Source organism: Salvelinus alpinus, chromosome 4, assembly GCF_045679555.1.
Source record: "Salvelinus alpinus chromosome 4, SLU_Salpinus.1, whole genome shotgun sequence".
Lineage (NCBI taxonomy): Eukaryota > Metazoa > Chordata > Actinopteri > Salmoniformes > Salmonidae > Salvelinus > Salvelinus alpinus.
Window position 1 is genome coordinate 73,383,543 of NC_092089.1, and position 23,200 is coordinate 73,406,742.

At 47.7% G+C, this 23,200-nt stretch overlaps 1 protein-coding gene across 1 annotated transcript in view; it reads right to left on the reverse strand.

The window, feature by feature from the left end:
* The window catches only part of adad1 (adenosine deaminase domain containing 1 (testis-specific)), a 48,104-nt gene extending 26,111 nt beyond the window's left edge, over positions 1-21,993 (reverse strand). The window contains exon 1 of the mRNA XM_071398948.1: positions 21,887-21,993. The gene's annotated coding sequence lies outside the window, so the exon portion shown is untranslated. The remainder of the gene's footprint in view (positions 1-21,886) is intronic.
* Between the last annotated feature and the right edge of the window lie 1,207 nt (positions 21,994-23,200).

Genomic DNA, 23,200 nt, shown 5'->3' on the forward strand with positions numbered 1-23,200 from the left:
ATGCGGAGATCATCCGTTCACCTACTCTGCGTCTCACAAAAACATGGCGGTTGGAACCAAAAATCTCACATTTGACCAAAGGACAGATTTCCACCGGTCTAATGTCCATTGCTCGTGTTTCTTGGCCCAAGCAAGTCTCTTCTTCTTATTGATGTCCTTTAGTAGTGGTTTCTTTGAAGCAATTCAACCATGAAGGCTGGATTCACGCAGTCTCCTCTGAACAGTGGATGTTGAGATGTGTCTGTTACTTGAACTCTATGAAACATTTATTTGGGCTGCAATCTGAGGTGTAGTTAACTCTAATGAACTTATCCTCTGCAGCAGAGGTAACTCTAGGTCTTCCTTTTGTGTGGCGGTCCTCATAAGAGCCAGTTTCATCATACGCTTGATGGTTTTTGCGACTACCACCCCTACCTTGTCACAACACAACTAATTGGCTCAAATGCATTAAGAAGGAAATACATTCCACAAATGAACTTTTAACAAAGCACACCTGTTATTTGAAATGCAATCCAGGTGACTACCTCATGAAGCTGGTTAAGAGAATGCCAAGAGTGTTCAAAGCTGTCATCAAGGCAAAGGGTGGCTACTTTAAAGAATCTCAAATATAAAATATATTTTGATTTGTTTAACACTTTTTTTTGTTACTACATGATTCCATATGTGTTATTTCATAGTGTTGATGTCTTCACTATTATTCTACAATGTACTATTATTCTACAAACCCTTGAATGAGTAGGTCCAAACTTTTGACTGGTACTCTAAGTGAATTTTCCCCAATACTTTGGGTCCCCTAAAATGGGGGGACTCTGTACAAAAAGTGCTGTAAGGTTCACCCAATATGGATGAAAATACCTTCAGATTAAAGCTGACAGTCTGCACTTTAACCTCATAGTCATTGTATCATTTCAAATCCAAAGTGCTAAGGTACAGAGCCAAAACAACAAAATGTGTCACTGTCCCAAAACTTTTGGAGCTTTGTATTACAAGAGTCTTACGGGGACAATTCTGTATCATAAACGTCACCATTGACGGGTCGATGGTGGGGTGGAATGGAGTGTCCCGAGGATCTACATGGATACAGTGCCATGTAAAAGTATTCATCCCCTTGGCGTTTTTCCTATTTTGTTGCATTACAAACTGTAATTTAAATGGATTTTTATTTGGATTTCATGTAATGGACATACACAAAATAGTCCAAATTGGTGAAGTGAAATGAAAAAAATGACTTGTTTAAAAAATAATCTAAAAAATAAAAAATGGAAAAGTGGTGCGTGCATATGTGTTCACCCCCTTTGCTATGAAGCCCCTAAATAAGATCTGGTGCAACCAATTACCTTCAGAAGTCACATAATTAGTTAGATTGCACACAGGTGGACTTTATTTAAGTGTCACATGATCTGTCATATGATCTCAGTATATATACACCTGTTCTGAAAGGCACCATAGTCTGCAACACCACTAAGCAAGGGGCACCACCAAGCAAGCAGCACCATGAAGACCAAGGAGCTCTCCAAACAGGTCAGGGACAAAGTTGTGGAGAAGTACAGATCAGGGTTGGGTTATAAAAAAAATATTAGAAACTTTGAACATCTCACGGAGCACCATTAAATCCATTATTTAAAAAATGGAAAGAATATGGCAACACGGCAAACCTGCTAAGAGAGGGCCGCCCACCAAAACTCACGGACCAGGCAAGGAGGGCATTAATCAGAGAGGCAACAAAGAGACCAAAGTTAACCCTGAAGGAGCTGCAAAGCTCCACAGCGGAGATTGGAGTATCTGTCCATAGGACCACTTTAAGCCGTGCACTCCACAGAGCTGGTCTTTACGGAAGAGTGGCCAGAAAAAAGACATTGCTTATAGAAAAAAATAAGCAAACACGCTTGGTGTTTGCCAAAAGGAATGTGGGAGACTCCCCAAACATATGGAAGAAGGTACTCTGGTCAGATGAGACAAAAATGTAGCTTTTTGGCCATCAAGGAAACGCTATGTCTGGCGCAAACCCATCACCTCTCATCACCCCGAGAATACCAATCCCCACCCAATGGTGGTGGCAGCATCATGCTGTGGGGATGTTTTTCATTGGCAGGGACTGGGAAACTGGTCAGAATTGAAGAAATGATGGAGGCGCTAAATACATGGAAATTCTTGAGAGAAACCTGTTTCAGTCTTCCAGAGATTTGAGACTGGGACGGAGGTTCACCTTCCAGCAGGACAATGACACAAAGCATACTGCTAAAGCAACCCTCGAGTGGTTTAAGGGGAAACATTTAAATGTCTTGGAATGGCCTAGTCAAAGCCCAGACCTCAATCCAATTGAGCATCTGTGGTATGACTTAAAGATTGCTGTACACCAGCGGAACCCATCCAACTTGAAGGAGCTGGAGCAGTTTTGCCTTGAATAATGGGCAAAAATCCCAGTGGCTAGATGTGCCAAGCTTATAGAGACATACCCCAAGAGACTTGCAGCTGTAATTGCTGCAAAAGGTGGGCCTACAAAGTATTGACTTTTGGGGGTGAATAGTTATGCACGCTCAAGTTCTCTTTTTTGGTCTTATTGCTTGTTTCACAATAAAAAATATTTTGCATCTTCAAAGTGGTAGGCATGTTGGTTAAATCAAATGATACAAAACCCCCCAAAATAAATTTTAATTCCAGGTTGTAAGGCAACAAAATAGGAAAAATGCCAACGGGGTGAATACTTTCGCAAGCCACTGTACATCACACTGTGAGGACTCTGGGAGTACCACGTCTAAGTGGGGGCCTGGGATCTCCAGCGGCATTATGGGTAATGATCAGCATTATCAAATCCCCAGGAGGTCGGGTCCTCTCTCTAGCGCAGCCACATCAACACTTGACGCCATCCGGAAGAGAGGGGGCCCCAGCCGAAGCTTTCCATTTGCAACAGTTATACCCCAAGCCCTAGTGTCATCTTCACTGAAACAGACCAAAGTGCTTTAAAGGGAGATGGGAATAGACGGGAGGGAAGGTTAGAGGAAAATGTGATTATGATGAGAAAAATGCAATGAGGCCATAAGCGTTTAATGCACAAATGCACAAAAAGTGATATTTTATTACAGCTTGAAGGCTTTCAAAAATTACTGGAAAAGGCAGGAAAATGTGTCTGAAATGGAGACACTAAAATCCCTGTTTAACAGGCTGTAATTGGCTTAACCCTGATGTGTCCTGTCATTTTCATGCGAAAATATGTTTCTCTGACCCCTGATTCGATCAAGCAAAACTTCGTTTTGGGGGGAAAACCACTTTGTTGCTATTACTGGCACATTTTAAAGATGGATGTATGTGGAAAAAAAGGTTGTTCTTTGAAATGTCATTTTTGGATGTCCCTTTCAATTGATCAATTTCTGCTGAGGAGAACTAGCATGTTGCTTTTCAAGGGAAGAGCCTCCTGTTCTCAATAATGCTGCATTATAAGATGAAAGAGCTTATGAAGAAGATGATTAATGCTGAACATTAGAGCTACAGGAACATTTCCTATTTTCATTTTACTCTCAAAATGTCCCGGAAATATCCACATTCAACATTACTGTGGATTTCCTGTAATAGGTGTGTTCATAAATAAATGAAGATACAGAAGGGGAAAAAATCATCAACTTACATGATTTATAGCTTGCTCATAAAACCACACAAAAATGTCATCAATCAAGTCTGCACCTTTATTTGTTTTTTTCCAGTCAACCATCACCCTGTCGGCAAATATGGCACAAGTAAATAAACGTGGAAAGATTAACATGTTGTGCCAACTATAACAAGAATGACTTATAAATAAACCTGTTATCAGTTTTGTTTTTGTTTATCTATTTCTACTCCATAATTTTTTTGTAGTTAATAGATCCACTGAGGCATTGTTACAGCATTGTCAACCCAAAACCTGCAGAGCAGAAAGCCACCCATTGATCAGCATGTACTATTATCGACCAAAAACATTTGGAACTTTTGACAACAGATCAGACTTTCAATCGTCCCTTGCAAAACAATAATTTGCCCATTTTGAGTTATCAGTACTGCTACTCCCATTCAAGTCCTTCAATTTGATAAACTACTCTCGCCTGCCTAATTGTCCACCACACTCCGATAGCTAATGGGTAACATTATACTATATTAATGTACCGGTGGCTACAACACAACTAGCCAACAATGGGTGACTACAGATCACTGGGGTGATGCAGGCAGATCATTAACCATAATTACCCCTGCTAATCCACTTCCAGGCAGTACAAAATAAACAGCCAGGCCCATTAGTGGAGATGACTGTCAGCCGGCAAGTGGCCTGTAGCTCCTTTGGCAATGATCTGTGCCCACGGGGGAATAAGGGGGCCTGTGAGTGAGTGATGGCCGGCCTACACCCTCCACCTGATGTTGGACGGAGGGAGTATAGGGGGGGTGAGGGGTTGAGGGGCGTGCTGGCTACATGCTGGCACCACTGGTGCTTTTGTTTGTTTCACTCCCTCCCTTTCATGTACCCAGATGGTGTTCATTTTGACCTCTCACTGCTGCACTCCCCCCATCCATTCATCTTCAGCCTGAAGGCTCCAATTTTCTCTTTCGTTCTCTCTCGCTCTCTCTCTCTTTCTATCTCTTTCTCTCTCTCCTCTCTGGCATATTTGTGCACACATCCAAAGATGCTTCAAAAACACCCCTCACTGGTTCTTGGCACTATGTTCTTGAGATAATTTGCAATTTCTGCTGCAGGAGGCTTAGACTTGGCTGCTGATGGATATTTGTCCTGATTTTGATAATATACTGAACAAAAATATAAATGCAACATATCCCATGTTTCATGAGCTGAAATAAAATATCCTAGAAAATGTCCAAACTCACAAAAAGCTTATTTCTCTCAAATTTTATGCACAAATTTGTTTCAATCCCTGTTATTGAACATTTCTCCTTTGCCAAGATAATCCATCCACCTGACAGGTGTGGCATATCAATAAGCTGATTAAACAGCATGATCATTACAAAGGTGCATTGTGTGCTGGGGAAAATAAAAGATGACTCTAAAATTTGCAGTTTTATCACACAACAAAATGCAACAGATGTCTATAGTTTTGAGGAGGCTTGCAATTGGCATGCTGACTGCAGGAATGTCCACCAGAGATGTTGCCAGAGAATTTAATGTTTTTTCTCTACCATAAGCCACCTCCAACGTCATTTTAGAGAATTTAACAGTATGTCCAAGCAGCCTCACAACCGCAGACCACATGTAACTACGCCAGCCCAGGACCTCCACATCCGACTTCTTCACCTGCAGGATCGTCTGAGACCAGCCACCCGGACAGCTGATGAAACTGTAGATTTGCACAACCAAATAATTTTTGCACCAACTGTCAGAAACCGTCTCAGGGAAGCTCATCTGCGTGCTCGTTGTCCTCACCAGGGTTTTGACCTGACTGCAGTTCAGCATCGTAACCGACTTCAGTGGACAAATGCTCACCTTCGATGGCCACTGGCACGCTGGAGAAGAGTGCACTTCACAGATGAATCTCAGTTTCAACTGTACCGACCAGATGGCAGACAGCGTGTATGGCATCATGTGGGCGGGCTGTTTGCTGATGTCAACTTTGTGAACAGAGTTTCCCATGGTGGTGGTGGGGTTATGGTATGGACAGGCATAAGCTACGGACAACGTATCCAATTGCATTTCATTGATGGCAATTTGAATGCACAGAGATACCATGACGAGATCCTTAGATCCATTGATGTGCCATTCATCCGCAGCCATTACCTCATGTTTCAGCATGATAATGCACGGCACCATGTCGCAAGGATCTGCACACTGTTCCTGGAAGCTGAAAATGTCCCACTTCTTCCATGGCCTGCATACTCACCAGACATGTCACCCATTAAGCATGTTTGGGATGCTCTCTAACAACATGCACGACAGCGTGTTCCAGTTCCCGCCAATATCCAGCAACTTCGCACAGCCATTGAAGAAGAGTGGGACAACGTTCCACAGGCCACAATCAACAGCCTGATCAACTCTATGTGAAGGAGATATGTGTTGTGCTGCATGAGGCAAATGGTGGTCACACCAGATACTGACTGGTTTTCTGATCCATGCCCCTATCTTCTTTTTAAGGTATCTGTGACCAACAGTTGCATATCTGTATTCCCAGTCATGTGAAATCCATATATCAGGGCCTATTGAATTAATTTCAATTGACGGATTTCCTTATATGAACAGTAACTCAGTAAAATCTTTGAAATGGTTGTGTTTTACATTTTTGTTCATTGTATATGATAGGGGTTCCAGTGCATGTCATAGCCTATGGGCTAATTATTGTTCAATAGTCTAGTGCTCTGATGTGCAGCCCCACAAACAGCCACTTGTAAACCAGACCAACAGTATGTACAGTATCTATGGCATCCATTGGTAGATAAAAGGTAGATAACATTGAGAGGCTTGGACCCTTAATAACATGCATTAATTTCCATATGAATCCATTTATACATTTAGTCAGTCTGCACCATATCTAAACTGTATGACTGCAACCTGGATGATTCATATGGTTCCTCTCCATTTTGAGGATCTGATGATGACAGAGCTAATGGGAGGGAGAGAGGGCAAACTGGCGCCAGCCATGTTCAACCGCTCTCTCTCTCTTTTCTCTCTCTCTTTCTCAGTCAACCTCTCTCTCTCCATCAACCTCTCTCTACTACAATCTCTCTCTCTCTAGAACCCCATCTATATCTATGAACCTCTCTCTCTATCACCCTCTCTCTCTCTCTCTCTCTCTCTCTCACCCTCTCTCGCTTTCTCTATTGCCTATTGTCTGTAGACAACTCAACATCAGGAGGCTCCCTTAGTGGTTGACACAACTTTTCTGAAAGATCTGCCATAAATCAAACAGCCCTTTGTATATCCCTTGACTTCATTCTCCCCCATCTCCTCAATCTCTTCAAGCACCTCTCACATCACCCAGCCCATGTCCATGTCCATGCACCTCTCACATCACCCAGCCCATGTCCATGTCCATGCACCTCTCACATCACCCAGCCAATGTACATGTCCATGTCCATGCACCTCTCACATAACCCAACCATGTCCATGTCCATGCACCTCTCACATCACCCAGCCCATGTCCATGTCCATGCACCTCTCACATCACCCAGCCTATGTCCATGTCCATGCACCTCTCACATCACCCAGCCCATGTCCATGTCCATGCACCTCTCACATCACCCAGCCCATGTCCATGCACCTCTCACATCACCCAGCCCATGTCCATGCACCTCTCACATCACCCAACCCATGTCCATGCAACTCTTACATCACCCAACCATGTCCATGCACCTCTCACATCACCCGACCCATGTCCATGCACCTCTAACACCACCCAACCCATGTCCATGCAACTCTTACATCACCCAACCATGTCCATGTCCATGCACCTCTCACATCACCCAACCATGTCCTTGCACATTTCACATCACCCAGCCCATGTCAATGTCCATGCACCTCACACATCACCCAGCCTATGTCCATGCACCTCTCACATCTCCCAGTCCATGTCCATGCACCTCTCACATCACCCAGTCCATGTCTGTGCACCTTTCACATCATCCAACCATGTCAATGTCCATGCACCTCTAACATCACCCAACAATGTCCTTGTCCGTGCACCTCTCACATCACCAAACCCATGTCCATGTCCATGCACCTCTCACATCACCCAGCCCATGTCCATGAAACTCTCACATCACCCAGCCCATGTCCATGTCCATGCAACTCTCACATCACCCAGCCCATGTCCATGTCCATGCACCTCTCACATCACCCAGCCCGTGTCCATGTCCATGCACCTCTCACATCACCCAGCCAATGTGCATGTCCATGTCCATGCACCTCTCACATAACCCAACCATGTCCATGTCCATGCACCTCTCACATCACCAAGCCCATGTCCATGCACCACTCACATCACCCAGCCCATGTCTATGTCCATGTCAATTCACCTCTCACATCACCCAGCCCATGTCCATGTCCATGCACCTGTCACATAATCCAGCCCATGTCCATGCACCTCTCACATCACCCAGCCCATGTCCATGTCCATGCACCTCTCACATCACCCAACCATGTCCAAGTCCATGCACCTCTCACATCACCCAGCCCATGTCCATGCACCTCTCACATCACCCAACCCATGTCCATGCACCTCCCACATCACCCAGCCCATGTCTCTGCCTGAGCACCTCTCACATCACCCAGCCCATGTCCATGTTCATGTGCCTCTCACACCACCCAACCAATGTCCATTTCCATGCACCACTCACAATACCCAGCCCATGTCCATGTCCATGCACCTCTGACATGACCCGACCCATGTCCAAGCACCTCTCACATTACCCAGCTCATGTCCATGTCCGTGCACCTCTCACATCACCCAACACAGTCCATGCACCTCTCATATCACCCAGCTCATGTCCATGCACCTCTCACATCACCCAACCAAGTCCATGTCCAAGCACCTCTCACATCACTTAACCATGTCCATGTCCAAGCACCTCTCACATCACTTAACCATGTCCATGTCCATGCGCCACTCACATCACCCAACCATGTACATGCACCTCTCACATCACCCAGCCCATGTCCATGCACCTCTCACATCACCCAGCCCATGTCCGTGTCCAAGCACCTCTCACATCACCCAACCATGTCCATGTCCATAGACCTCTCACATCACTCAACCCATGTCCATGTCCACACACAACCAACATCACCCAGCCCATGTCCATGTCCATGCACCACTCACATCACCCAACCCATGTACATGTCCGTGCATCTTTCACATCACCCAACCTATGCCCATGTCAATGCACCTCTCACATCACCCAGCCCATATCCATGTCCATACACCACTCACATCACCAAGCCGATGTCCATGGCCATTCACCTCTCACATCACCCAACCCATGTCCATGTCCATGCACCTCTCATATCACAAAGCCCAATTCCATGTCCGTGCACCTCTCACATCACCCAATAATTCCCAGGGACTTCTCACATCACCCAACCCATGTCCATGTCCATGCACCACTCACATCACCCAAACCATGTCCATTCACCTCTCACATCACCCAGCCCATGTCCATGTCCATGCACCTCTAACATCACCCAACCCATGTCCATGCAACTCTTACATCACACAAACATGTCCATGTCCATGCACCTCTCACATCAACCAACCCATGCCCATGTCCATGCACCTCTCACATCACCCAACCATGTCCATGCACCTCTCACATCACCCAGCCCGTGGCAATGTCCATGCACCTCTCACATCTCCCAGTCCATGTCCATGCACATCTCACATCACCCAACCCATGTCAATGTCCATCCACCTCTCACATACCCCAACCATGTCCATGTCCATGCACCTCTCACATCACCCATCCATGTCCATGCACATCTCACATCACCCAGCCCATGTCCATGCACCTCTCACATCACCCAACCATGTCAATGTCCATGCACCTCTCAAATCACCCAACCATGTCCATGCACCACTCACATCACCCAACTGTGTCCATACACATCTCACATAACCCAGCCCATGTCCATGCACTTCTCACATCACCCAACCCATGTACATGTCAGTACACCTCTTACATCACCCAACCATGTCCATGTCCTTTCACTTCTCACATCACCCAACCCATATCAGTGTCTGTACCCCACTCACATCACCCAATCATGTCCACGTCCGTGCACCACTCACATCACCGAACCATGTAGATGCACCTCTCACATCACCCAGCCCATGTCCATGCACCTCTCACATCACCCAACCATGTCCATGTCCGTGCATCTCTCACATCAGCCAACAATGTCCATGTCCATGCACCTCTCACATCATCCTACCCATGTCCATGTCCATGCACCACCAACATCACCCAACCCATGTCCATGTCCATGCACCTCTCACATCACCCAACCATGTCCATGCACCACTCACATCACCCAACCCATGTACATGTCCGTGCATCTTTCACATCACCCAGCCCATGTCCATGTACATTTACCTCTCACATCACCCAACCCATGTCCATGTCCATGCACCGCTCACATCACAAAGCCCAATTCCATGTCTGTGCACCTCTCACATCACCCAACCATTACCATGCACTTCTCACATCACCCAACCCATGTACATGTCAGTGCACCGCTCACATCACCCAACACATGTCCATGCACCTCTCACATCACCCAGCCCATGTCCATGCACCTCTCACATCACCCAGCCCATGTCCATGCAACTCTTACATCACCCAACCATGTCCATGTCCATGCACCTCTCACATCACCCGACCCATGTCCATGCACCTCTAACACCACCCAACCCATGTCCATGCACCTCTTACATCACCCAACCATGTCCATGTCCATGCACCTCTCACATCACCCAACCATGTCCTTGCACATTTCACATCACCCAGCCCATGTCAATGTCCATGCACCTCACACATCACCCAGCCCATGTCCATGCACCTCTCACATCTCCCAGTCCATGTCCATGCACCTCTCACATCACCCAGTCCATGTCTGTGCACCTTTCACATCATCCAACCATGTCAATGTCCATGCACCTCTCACATCACCCAACAATGTCCTTGTCTGTGCACCTTTCACATCACCAAAACCATGTCCATGTCCATGCACCTCTCACATCACCCAGCCCATGTCCATGAAACTCTCACATTACCCAACCCATGTCCATGTCCATGCACCTCTCACATCACCCAACCCATGTCCATGCACCTCTCATATCACCCAACCATGTCCACGTCCGTGCACCACTCACATCACCCAAGCATGTCAATGCACCTCTCACATCTCCCAGCCCATGCCCATGTACCACTCACATCACCAAACCATGTCCATCCACCTCTCACATCCCCCAGCCCATGTCCATGGACTTCTCTCATCACCCAACAAAGTCCATGTCCGTGCACCTCTCACATCACCCAACCCATGTCCATATGCATGCACCACTCACATCACCCAACCATGACCATGCACCTCTCACATCACCCAGCCCATGTCCATGCATCTCTCACATTACTCAACCCATGTCCATGTACCACTCACATCACCCAGCCCATGTCCTTGTCCATGCACCTCTCACATTACCCAAACATGTCCATGTCCACGCACCTCTCACATCACCCAACCCATGTACATGTCCATGCACCATTCACATCACCCAGCCCATGTCCATGTCCATGCACCTCTCAAATCACCCAACTATGTCCATGCACCACTCACATCACCCAATCCATGTAAATGTCCGTGCACCTCTCACATCACCAAACCCATGTCCATGTCCATGCACCACTCACATCACCCAGACAATGTCCATGTCCACGCACCTCTCACATCACCCAACCCATATCCATTCAACTCCCACATAACTCAGCCCATGTCCCTGTCTGTGCACCTCTCAAAATCACCCAGCCCATGTCCATATCCATGCACCACTCACATCACCCAGCCCATGTCCATGTCCATGCACCTCTCACATGACCCGACCCATGTCCATGCACCTCTCAGATTACCCAGCTCATGTCCATGTTCGTGCACGTCTCACATCACCCAAAAATTTCCATGCACTTCTCACATCTCCCAGCCCATGTCCATGTCCTTGCACCTCTCACATCACCCAACCATGTCAATGTCCACATACCTCTCATATCACCCAACCAATGTCCATGCACAACTCACATCACCAAACAATGTCCATGCACCTCTCACATCCCCCAGCCCATGTCCATGCACCTCTCTCATCACCCAACAAAGTCCATGTCCGTGCACCTCTCACATCACCCAACCCATGTCCATATGTACGAACCACTCACATCACCCAACCATGACCATGCACCTCTCACATCACCCAACCATGTCCATGTCCATGCACCTCTCACATTACTCAACCCATGTCCAAGTCCATGCACCACTCACATCACCAAGCCCTAGTCCTTGCCCATGCACCTCCCACATTACCCAAACATGTCCATGTCCACGCACCACTCACATCACCCAGCCCATGTCATGTCCATGCACCTCTCAAATCACCCAACTATGTCCATGCACCACTCACATCACCCAACCCATGTAAATGTCCGTGCACCTCTTAAATCATCCAAACCATGTCCATGTCCATGCACCACTCACATCACCCAGACAATGTCCATGTCCACGCACCTCTCACATCACCCAACCCATATCCATGCAACTCCCACATAACCCAGCCCATGTCCCTGTCTGTGCACCTCTCACATCACCCAGCCCATGTCCATGTCCATGCACCTCTCACACCACCCAACCAATGTCCATCTCCATGCACCACTCACATCACCCAGCCCATGTCCATGTCCATGCACCTCTCACATGACCCAAAACCATGTCCATGCACCTCTCACATTACCCAGCTCATGTCCATGTTCGTGCACCTCTCACATCACCCAACAAATTCCATGCACCTCTCACATCTCCCAGCCCATGTCCATGTCCTTGCACTTCTCACATCACCCAACCATGTCCATGTCCACGCACCTCTCATATCAACCAACAAATGTCCATGCACAACTCACATCACCCAACCATGTCCACGTCAGTGCACCACTCACATCACCTAACCATGTCCATGCACCTCTCACTTCACCCAGCTCATGTCCATGCACCTCTCACATTACCCAACCATGTCAATATCCGTGCACCTCTCACATCAACCAGTCTATGTCCACATCCATGCTCCTCTCACATCACCCAACCATGTCCATGTCCATGCACCTCTCACATGACCCAACCCATGTCCATACACCACTCACATCACCAAGCCCATGCCCATGTCCTTGCACCTCTCACATCACCCAACCATGTCCATGTCAACGCACCTCTCACATCACCCAACCCATGTCCATACACCACTCACATCACCCAACCATGTCCACGTCTGTGCACCATGCACATCACCCAACCATGTACATGCACCTCTTACATCACCCAGCCCATGTCCATGCAACTCTCACATCACCCAACCATGTCCATGCACCTCTCCAATTATCCAACCATGTCCATGTCCATGCACCTCTCACATCACCCAAACCATGTCCATGTCAATGCACCACCAACATCACTCAACCCATCTCCATGTCCATGCACCTCTCACATCATCCAGCCCATGTCCATGCACCTCTCACATAACCCAACCATGTCCATGCACCTCTCACATCACCCTAACACATGTACATGTCCGTGCACCTCTCACATCACCCAGCCCATGTACATGCACCTCTCCAATTATCCAACCATGTCCATGCACCTCTCACATCACCCAAAACCATGTCCATACACCTCTCACATCACCCAGCCCATGTCCATGTCCATGCACCTCTCACATCCCCCAATCATGTCCATGTCCATGCACCTCTCACATCACCCAGCCCATGTCAATGCACCTCTCACATAACCCAACCATGTCCATGCACCTCTCACATCACCCAACCATGTCCATGTCCATGCACCACTCACATCAACCAACCATGTCAATGTCAATGCACCTCTCACATCACCCAACCCATGTACATGTCCATGCATCTTTCACATCACCCAACCCATGTACATGCACCTCCCACATTACCCAGCCCATGTCCATGTCTGTGCACCTCTCACATCACCCAACCATGTCAATGTCATTGCACCTCTCACTTCACCTAACCAATGTCCATCTCCATGCACCATTCACATCACCAAGCCCATGTCCATTCACCTCTCACATCCCCCAACCCATGTCCATGTCCATGCACCTCTCACATCACAAAGCCCAATTCCATGTCCTTGCACCTCTCACATCACAAAACCATTCCTATGCACTTCTCACATCACCCAACCCATGTCCATGTCCATGCACCACTCACATCACCCAACCCATGTCCATGCACCTCTCACATCACCCAGCCCATGCCCATGTCCATGCACCTCTCACATCACCCAACCCATGTCCATGCACCTCTCACATCACCCAACCATGTCCATGTCCATGCACCTCTCACATCACCCAACCCATGTCCATGCACCTCTCACATCACCCGACCATGTCCTTGCACCTTTCACATCACACAGCCCATGTCCATGCACCTCTCACATCACCCGTCCATGTCCATGCACATCTCACCTCACCCAGCCCATGTCCATGCACCTCTCACCTCACCCAACCATGTCCATGTCCATGCACCTCTCACCTCACCCAACCATGTCCATGTCCATGCACCTCTCACAACACCCAGCCCATGTTCATGCACCACTCACATCACCCAACTGTGTCCATGCACCTCTCACATCACCAGCCCATGTCCTTGTCCATGCACCTCACATCACCCAGCAAATGTCCTTGTCCAAGCACCACTCACATCACCCAGCCCATGTACATGTCCATGCACCTCTCATATCACCCAACCCATATCCATGCACCTCTCACATCACCCAACCATGTCCATGTCAATGCACCTCTCACATCACCTAACCCATGTCCATGTCCATGCACCTCTCACATCACCCAACACATGTCCATGTCCATGCACCTCTCACATCACCCAACACATGTCCATGTCAATGCACCTCTCACATCATCCAGCCAATATCCATGTCAATGCACCTCTCACATCACCTAACCCATGTCCATGTCCATGCACTACTCACATCATCCAGACAATGTCCATGCACCTCTCACATCAGCTAGCCCATGTCCATGTCCATGCACTACTGTCACGGTCGTCAAAGGAAGTAGACCAAAGCGCAGCGTGGTCAGCATACATATTCCTTTTTATTAGGATGACGCCGAAAAAAACTATAAACAATACAAAAAACGACCGTGAAGCTTAAGGCTATAGTGCCACAAACAAAGACAACTTCCCACACTGAAAGGAGGGAAAAGGGCTACCTAAGTACGGTTCCCAATCAGAGACAACGATACACAGCTGTCCCTGATTGAGAACCATACCCGGCCAAAACATAGAAATACAAAATCATAGAAAACAAAAACATAGAATGCCCACCCCAAATCACACCCTGACCAAACCAAATAGAGACATAAAAAGGCTCTCTAAGGTCAGGGCGTGACAGTACCCCCCCCCCCCCCCCCAAGGTGCGGACTCCGGCCGCAAAACCTGAACCTATAGGGGAGGGTCTGGGTGGGCATCTATCCGCGGTGGCGGCTCAGGTGCGGGACGCAGACCCCGCTCCACCACTGGCTCACCCCACTTTGGTGGCACCTCTGGTGCGGGGACCCTCGTCGCCAACCCCGGACTGGGGACCCTCGTTGCGGGCCCCGGACTGGGGACCCTCTTTGCGGGCCCCGGACCGGGCACCCCCGTAGCGGGCCCCGGACCGGGCACCCTCGTTGCGAGCCCCGGACCGGGCACCCTCGTTGCGAGCCCCGGACTGGGCACGCTCGCTGCGGGCCCCGGACTGGGCACCCTCGCTGTGGGCCCCGGACTGGGCACCCTCGCTGCGGGTCCCGGACTGGGCACCCTCGTTGCGGGCCCTGGACTGGGCACCCCCGGACTGGAGACCGTCGCTGGAGGCTCCGGACTGGAGAACCTCGCTGGAGGCTCCGGACTGGAGAACCTCGCTGGAGGCTCCGGACTGGAGAACGTCGCTGGAGGTTCCGGACTGGAGAACGTCGCTGGATGCTCCGGACTGGAGACCGTCGCTGGAGGCTCCGGACTGGGGACCGTCGCTGGAGGATCCGGACTGGAGACCGTTGCTGGAAGCTCCGGACTGGAGACCGTCGCTGGAGGCTCCGGACTAGAGGCCGTCGTTGGAGGCTTCGTGCCATGGATCATCACTAGAGGCTTCATGCCATGGATCATCACTGGAGGCTTCGTGCCATGGATCATCACTGGAGGCTTCTTGCCATGGATCATCACTGGAGGCTTCATGCCATGGATCATCACTGGAGGCTTCTTGCCATGGATCATCACTGGAGGCTTCGTGCCATGGATCATCACTGGAGGCTTTGTGCCATGGATCCTCACTGGAGGCTTTGTGCCATGGATCATCACTGGAGGCTTCTTGCCATGGATCATCACTGGAGGCTTCGTGCCATGGATCATCACTAGAGGCTTCTTGCCATGGGTCATCACTGGAGGTTTCGTGCCATGGATCATCACTGGAGGCTTCTTGCCATGGATCATCACTGGAGGCTTCGTGCCATGGGTCATCACTGGAGTGAGGAGACGTATGGGCAGTCTGGTACGTGGAGCTGCCACAGGGCTCACCAGGCTGGGGAGACATACAGGAGGCTAGTTCTGGGTGCAGGCACAGGACTCACCAGGCTGGAGAGACATACAGGAGTCTTTGTCCTTGGCAGAGGCACCGGATATCTTGGGCCGTGGAGGTGCACTGGAGTTCTCGAGCTTAGAGCCTGCACAACCCGTCCTGGCTGGATGGTTATCTTCGCCCTGCACATGCGGGGAGCTGGGATGTAGCGTACCGGGCTGTGAACGCGCACTGGAGACACCGTGCGCTCCAACGCATAACACGGTGCCTGACCAGTACGACGCTCGCCACGGTAAGCACGAGGAGTTGGCTCAGGTGTCCAACCTGATTCAGCCAATCTCCTCGTGTTCCCCCTCCCAAGAAAATTGGGGGCTGCCTCTCGGGCTTCCTCGCTAACCGTGTACGTCTCGCCGACTCCATTCTCCGGTATCCCTCTTCGCACTGCTCAATTGAATCCCAGGCGGGCTCTGGCACTCTCCCTGGGTCAACCAACCACCACTCTACCTCCTCCCAGGTTGTCTCATACGCCTGGCCACGCTGCTTGGTCCATTGGTGGGGGGAAGTTCTGTCACGGCCGTCAAAGGAAGTAGACCAAAGCACAGCGTGGTCAGCATACATATTCCTTTTTATTAGGATGACGCCGACAAAAACAATAAACAATACAAAAACGACCGTGAAGCTTAAGGCTATAGTGCCACAAACAAAGACAACTTCCAACACTGAAAGGAGGGAAAAGGGCTACCTAAGTATGGTTCCCAATCAGAGACAACGATAGACAGCTGTCCCTGATTGACAACCATACCCAGCCAAAACATAGAAATACAAAATCATAGAAAACAAAAACATAGAATGCCCACCGCAAATCACACCCTGACCAAACAAAATAGAGACATAAAAAGGCTCTCTAAGGTCAGTGCGTGACCACTACTCACATCACCCAGCCCATGTACATGTCCATGCACCTCTCACATCACCCAACCCATGTCCATGCACCTATCACATTACCCACTCCATGTCCATGTCCGTGCACCTCTCACATCATCCAACCATGTTCATGTCCATTCACTTCTCACATCACCCAACCCATGTCAGTGTCTGTGCACCACTCACATCACCCAACCATGTCCATATCCGTGCACCATTCACATCACCCAACCATGTACATGTCCATGCACCACTCACATCACCCACCCATGTCCATGTCCATGCACCTCTCACATCACACAACCATGTACATGTCCATGCACCACTCACATCACCCACCATGTCCATGCACCTCTCACATCACCCAACCCATGTCCATGCACCTCTCACATTACCCACTCCATGTCCATGTCCGTGCACCTCTCACATCACCCAGCCCATGTCAGTGTCCATGCATCTCTCACATCACCCAACCATGTCCATCCACCTCTCACATCACCCAACCCATGTTCATGTCCATGCACCTCACGCATCACCCAGCCAATGTCCTTGTCCATGCACCTCTCACATCACCCGTCCATGTCCATGCACCTCTCACATCACCCAGCCCATGTCCATTCACCTCTCACATCACCCAACCATGTCCATGTCCATGCACCTCTCACATCACCCAACCATGTCCATGTCCATGCACCACTCACATCACCCAACCCATGTCTATGCTCATGGCATTTCCTAATTTCTTCTTCTTTCCTACCTCTATTTCTTTCGACCTGACAGAGTGCAAATTATGATCATGCAACCAAATGGCGTGCTGGCATGTTTTCTCTGGAAGCGACCCAAGGCTAATCGTCTTTAGTTTGGCTCGCCGCCAGCATGTTATTAGTTTTCCTTTTCCTCTCATGTCTGTGCATCTGATGAAATGGGAGCGTTCATCCAGGCAGGTCTTCACGAGGAGGGGAGAGACATCTGAGGGCAGCGAGTGGTGCTGAGAGGTATAGGCTACTACCTCCACCCTCTATCTTCACCTACTGAGAGGTATAGGCTACTACCTCCACCCTCTATCTTCACCTACTGAGAGGTATAGGCTACTACCTCCACCCTCTATCTTCACCTACTGAGAGGTATAGGCTACTACCTCCACCCTCTATCTTCACCTACTGAGAGGTATAGGCTACTACCTCCACCCTCTATCTTCACCTACTGAGAGGTATAGGCTACTACATGCACCCTCTATCTTCACCCATTGAGTGGATTGAGGAAGCAGTAAAAGCCTTGCCTCTACTATCCCATGACACGTGTTCAGGTTGTTTCAATGGAGTGAAGACATATTAGCTATGCTAGCCTATCAGAATGGAGGTTGTACTTAAAGGATGTTGATACGCTAGAAGGTTGTGTGTTTAGTAATCCTGATACAGGCCAAGCCATTTTCACCCCAAAGTACACTAGATAATCAGTGTCGTTGCTCCAGAACTCATATTGAAGTGGAAGAATTTAATTTCCTCACAATTAAAGGCCATGTTTCATAATGAAATCTGAAATGGGATTCTTCAGGCACTGTTCATTATTTTTCATTCAAATGTGAGCCTTTTGGCAAAGGAAATCAATTCATCACACCCTACATATAGTTCATTTGGAATCATCTGGAAGGAGAAGAGGTTTGCCAAAGGCCTCTTTTTCTTCACAGAGCAGCCTCAGCTGCTTTTCTAAAACAATTCCAAATGTTAACCGTTTATCCTGCAGGTAATACACACGAGACACGTGAATGTTAGAATCTACACCCCGACGATTGTGAATGCTTGTTGTTAGTTATACACACATTTGTTAGCAGACGTTGACATGTTTGAGAGGGTTCATGGGTTCTCATTGTGGAATCTGATGTAGGTCCACACTCCTCTGACGCTGGGACTGTGTTGTACTGTAACTGTGATCAATGATCAAATCACTCAATATCACCCCACTGGGCACAGATGTCAATTCAACATCTATACCACATTGGTTCTATATAATTTCATTGACATGACGTGAACACAACATTGATTCAACCAGTGTGTGCCCAGTGGGACCACACAGCTAAGCACACAATTCCATTTCCCCAAAATGTTTGGTTGATTTCACGCGTCTAATTCTTTCCGTGTTCCTTTCCTATTTCTCACCATTCTTACGTAACCACCATCAACTTTTTCATATCAAGAAGTTTGTTCCCACAAGCTCCAGCGGCAGCTACGCTAAAAGCCACCCAACCCAGGAACGACCGGGAAACATTAGCCGGTCGCTCGGCTGCCCACTAATGGATCGCACTCATTTCATCAGCAATCTGATATTTAATGAATATATATTTTATATTTTATCAGAATGTACGCCCTGTTCCGAGAAATGGTCACCCTGGGACTCTTTGGATGGACCTTTTCCTTCCGACTGGCACCTGAACAGCAATCTTCCCTCATTCAGCCGGCCCACAAGCCCCTTCACCCCGCCGCTTTCTTCGCCTTCAATATCGTATGTAGATTAATAATGCATGGGCAGTTATTAGGGCTGGTTCAATAGGAGATTTGCTGATGGAGGTGGGCGTGCAGCGAGTGAGTGTGCCCGGAGGGAGCCTGTGTGTTGTTGTCAGCCCCCATCTGCCAGAATGCAATAAGGGGAACAATGGAGGCCTTGATTTCCACCAGCAGGCCCATAATCTTTAAATGGCTATTAGCAGAGGAGTGCAACCAGTCAATAACCGACAAAATCCTTTTAAAACCTACTCTCTCTCTCTCTCTCTCTCAATATCTCTCCTTCTCTTTTTTATATATCGCCAACATCCTTCTCTCCCCTATCAACTCCTCCTTGCAGGTTGTTCCTAGAGTCATAAGAGTTACTTTGGCCATTTGTCATTTGTGACACCATCATCATTACAATATGTCCTGTAAAGTCCCAATACTCCTCAGTTAAGAAGTACTTAAGTGGATGCATCAGTAAAAAAATCAAATATTTACAGCCTAATATCCTATCCACCCTTACAGTATAACATGCTATATGTCATACTGTATGTACCTGATTAGTAGGGTTGCAAAATTCCAGTAACTTTCCATAAATTCCCTGGTTCTCCAGAAATCCTGGTTGGAGGATGCAGGATTTCCTGCTTATTACTTCCTGGTTCTGGGAATCGTCCAAAAGAGGATTTCGGATAAACATGGGAATTTATTGAAAGTTCCCGGAATTTTACTACCCTACTGATTAGATTCTGAGTTAGGATTAAAGTGATTCCTTCCAGGAGGAACCACTAAGAAATAAGCTCCTCTTATATCATAGCAACAATAAGCATGTAATGCCTTGTAATAGCAGGAGAGGAGAGAGTGTAACCACATTGCAGTGACTGCTTAGATTTGCGTTCACAATTTGAGTGAAGTCATGACATGTTGTTCATTTCTCTCTGTCTACCGTGCTCATTAACAGTCAAATCCAATCTCTCCAACTTCACAAACATCCACCAAACCATGCTGATCTGGAAATTAAAGAGATGGGTTTAAAGAGATACCTAACTTTAAAATAATTCACCATGGCTTGAAAGGTCTGAACGTTTGTACTCTAGGCAGAATTTGACAAAGCTGTTGATTAACGTGCAGATCTTGTATCACAAAAAAAAGCAGCTTCTTGTGATGGGCTTTTTGCTGAAAACAATTGGCAGATTGAATTACAGTCAAAGCTGAAATTGAAGTGTTTGAAATATTAAATTCAATGAAAGCAATAACCTTTGCGATGACCACAATTATATCCAAATAAAACTGATATTTATTGACGTCACTAAATATTACCTGCAACTCCGACGTCTCATTGGTTCGAGTTGCAGGATTCATTGGAGCTATCAGGTGTTTATGAATTCTGGTCCTAATCAGGACTTTGGGCTAATAGCGCTCAAAGAGAATATTTCGTTAGAGCATTTAACAATTAACTCTATTGAATTGTTGGATTTACGCATCACCTTTACCTTTAGAAAGACGGGTTGATCAAGAGACATACACGTTACTCTCTTCAGCTAGATCACATAACTGAATTAATGCCACCTTAATGCCATCAAAACAATAAACAGATATTTTAAACTACCATGGGGTTATCCCATTTTCACTCATCAACACTTCTGACTTGACCGGGCCTGTTTGACCTCTATGTTCCACTATCACATGATCACAACGGATCGGGTCAAAGGTCATCACTAATGGATGGCGTTCCGAGGAAAGAGAGCTTAAGGCAGGACCGGCATCCCACCCATAGCGTAGACAGAGCACATCTCTGTTTTGGTGTTTGGAATGTTTGGACACTGTAGTCCAAGGTTAGCTAAGCATTAGATATACGTTGTAAAAGCCCTTACAGGAAAGAGTGTGCACAGAGGAAACGCTTCCCTATGTGTCTTGTCCCCTCTCTGTCTGTTTCCCTCAGTGTCTGCACACACAGCAGCAACATAGTCATCCATCTTCATTATATAGACACGTATTCTGTTTTGACAGTAGAGGCTCTGCTAGACTGGAGGAATGAAAGCACAGACAGACTATCAGCTAAAAACACACCATCAACTAGGCCCAAAGCTCAACAAACCTCTTCATATGTTACATAGGGTTATTAAAAGGAAAGAGTGCATTTTCACTGCCGTTTAAAAAAAATCAATCAAACCTGGTTGCAGGGTTTCCGGGTTAAGTCACAGACAGCGTACTTCCTCTGCAGTGAAAAGTACCTCTTATGCAGTTGAGTTTCCTTTTTGTTGCGCACTACAAACACTGTTATTGTAGTGTTTGGTTGTGTGTGATCAAGCCACTGTCATGAAAGTTCACTTTCCTGTCTCCCCATCTGGAGTGTCACTGTCTCGCCAGTACAGACTGCTCCGTGCAATCACATCCCTCGTCACTCTGGGAAAGAGAAGGTGACAGGGATGTTCATGTAGGTAGTATTGGTGGCATTAATGACTTATCTGTCGGTAACCCTATTACTTATTTATTTCAGTTTCATAAGTAGTGTTAAAGGGAAACGTCACAACTCTTCAGTCATTTCTCAGATTCATTTAACTGAAATTGAATCACTGGATTTAAAAGATTCTTTCAAACCTGGCAATTGGTCAAAATACACAGCTCTCCCTAAATTCCAGAACGACACTGAACAAAAATATCAACACAACATGTAAAGTGTTTTTCCCGTGTTTCATGAGCTGAAATAAAAGATCCCAGAAATGTTCCATACACACAAAAATATTATTTCTCTCAAATTGTGTGCATAAATTTGTTTGTGTCCCTGTTAGTGAGCATTTCTCCTTTGCCAAGATGATCCATCCACTTGACTGTTCACCTGTGGCATATCAAGAAGCTGATTAAATATGTGCAGTTTTGTCACACAACACAATGCTGCAGATGCAGAGCTTGCAATTGGCATGCTGACTGCAGGAATGTCCACCAGATCTGTTGCCAGAGAATTTAATGTTCAACGTTGTTTTAGAGAATTTGGCAGTACGTCCAACCGGCCTCACAACCGCAGACCACGTGTAACCACGCCAGCCCAGGACCTCCACATCCGGCTTCTTCACCTGCGGAATTGTCTGAGACCAGCCACCCAGGCAGCTGATGAAACGGTGGGTTTGCACCACCGAAGAATATCTGCACAAACTGTCTCAGGGAAGCTCATCTGTGTGCTCATTGTCTTCACCAGGGTCTTGACCTGACTACAGTTCGGCGTTGTGACTGACTTCAGTGGGCAAATTCTCACCTACGATGGCCACTGGCACGGTGGAGAAGTGTGCTCTTCACGGATGAATCCCGGTTTCAACTGTACCGGGCAGATGGCAGATGGCGTTGTGTGGGCGAGTGCTTTGCTGATGTCAACTTTGTGAACAGACAGCACCATGGTGGAGGTGGGGTTATGGTATGGGCAGGCATAAGCTACAGACAACGAAAACAATAGCATTTTATCGATAGCAATTTGAATGCACAGAGATACCGT